The sequence below is a fragment of the Bos javanicus genome, chromosome 6 (assembly GCF_032452875.1).
Source record: "Bos javanicus breed banteng chromosome 6, ARS-OSU_banteng_1.0, whole genome shotgun sequence".
Taxonomy (NCBI): Eukaryota; Metazoa; Chordata; class Mammalia; order Artiodactyla; family Bovidae; genus Bos; species Bos javanicus.
In genome coordinates, this window is record NC_083873.1 from 20,537,875 (window position 1) to 20,540,145 (window position 2,271).

The window sequence follows — 2,271 nt, forward strand, 5'->3', positions numbered from 1 at the left end:
GTGACATCCTTGAGCAAGTGAGCAGGTTGGAACTGGCTGACAAATGGAGTTCATCCTTCATAACAGCAGGAAGACAGAGGACTTGGGGCCAAGTGCCTGTACACAGGTAGCTGACTGTGAGAGCTTGAGGAAGTACTGATTGTTTTTATTTTCTCCAGTGTCACACTGGAAACAGCCCAAGTATCTTGAAAGTAACAAAGAAGTAGGAGGTACAGGAAACGTGAGGAGAGAGGGCAAGGTATGAAATCACTAAGTGAAAGATTTCAGTTCAGTTCAGTCGCTCGGTCGTGTCTGACTCTTTGCAACCCCATGGACTGCAGCACGCCAGGCCTCCCTGTCCATCACAAACTCCTGGAGCTTAGTCAAACTCATGTCCATCGAGTCAGCGATGCCATCCAACCATCTGTCGTCCCCTTCTCCTCCTGCCTTAAATCTTTCCCAGCATCTGGGTCTTTTCCAATGAGTCAGTTCTTTCATCAGGTGGCCAAAATATTGGAGTTTCAGCTTCAGCATCAGTCCTTCCAACGAATCTTTAGGATTGACTCGTGGGATCTCCTTGCAGTCCAAGGGACTCTCAAAAGTCTTATCCAACATCACAGTTCAAAAGCATCAATTCTTCGGTGTTCAGCTTTTTTTATAGTCCAACTGTCACATCCATACCTGACTGCTGGAAAAACCATAGCCTTGACTAGATGGACCACTTTGGCAACTTTCAGGCTCACTTGATGGTTAGTGATCATGAATTTGAAGTGAAACCATCAAATCCATCTGTGTTGTGGGTCTGGGGTAAGTGTGCAGACTTGGATTAGTAGTGTTGTGGTTGGCCAAGTGAGGCCTGCACAGGGAGATAGATATATGGGAGCAGGGTGGGTAGGAGAGGGAATGATTATAGAAATTGTCTGAGGAATTTAAACTCATCATGAGAAATATGAGGTTGTGAGGGTGTAAGTGAAAAGGTGGCAGGTGGGCGCCCTCGTTGTGGGAGTGAATGGCTAAACTAAGGCAGAAGACAAGACTCCTGCAAGGGAAGAAGCCAACAGACAGCTTTCACATTCCATTTAAATGATCTGTTTAGGTGTCTGTTTCTCCCACTAGGTCAGGGATTCTCAGCCTTGGCATGTAGACATTTTGGCCTGCATAAGTCTTTATTGGGGTGGGGAGAGCTGTTCCATTTATTCTATAGGCCGTTTAGCAACTTCACTGGCTTCTACCCACTTGAGGCCAATAGCAGTGTTCCAGTGGTGACAGTAAAAATTGTCCCCAGTTTTGCTAAATGTCCCCTGGGAGATAAAATCAACCTTGGGTGAGAACTGTACCCCTGGACCAAGGCCTCTTAATAGGGGATACAACTTACTCATTCTTATGTTCCCAGTGTTTTAAAGCTACTTGGGTGGTTGTTTTTAGTTGCTGAGTAGTGCAAAAGTTGCTCTTTTGCAACCCCATGGACTGTAACCCAGCTCTGTCTATGTGATTTATGAGGCAAGAATACTGGAGTGGGTTGCCATTTCTTTCTCTAGGAGATCTTCCCAATCCAGGGATTGAAGCCACATCTTCTGCATTAATCGGCAGGTGGATTCTTTCCCACTGAGCCACTGGGAAGCCCATTTGGGTACACAGAGAAAACGCGATAGACGTGTGATAAACTGAAGAGGTTTAGTCATAGTGCGTAAGATGCTATGTTGAACATCTCCAAGATCACCCTCAGGTTTGGTGATTTGCTAGGAGAACTCACAAGATTCAGTATATACTCATACTCACGTCTATGATATATTACAGTAAAACGCTACAAAGCCCAATCAGCAAAGGGAAAAGGCACAAAGAATGGAGTTCGTGTGAAGTCAGGCATAAATTTTGAAAGGTCTCTCCCAGTGGAGTAGTGCAAGATGCACTTAATTCCCCTGACAATGAGTTGTGACAACTCACTGCTAATTGTTGCTAACCAGGGAAGCTTGTTAAGCACACAGTGCCCAGGGTTTTTATTGGAGGCTGGCCACATAGGTACTCTGCCTGGCACCCAAATTCCAAACTCCCAGAAGGAAAGCAGGTGTTCAGGAAAAACCATGTTGTCTGCACATTTTTAGGCACAATGGGCCACTCACCTCAATTCTGGGAATGGTTCTCCCTGCTTCCCTGAAATCTAGCATTTCAGATACCAATCAAGGGTCAACCTTGCAAAATCTTGCAAGCAGAACTTTCAAAGCACAGAAACAGGGTCTCCTGTTTAACTCTTTTCTGCACAGGAGATTTATATTACACATCACATGGAGAAAC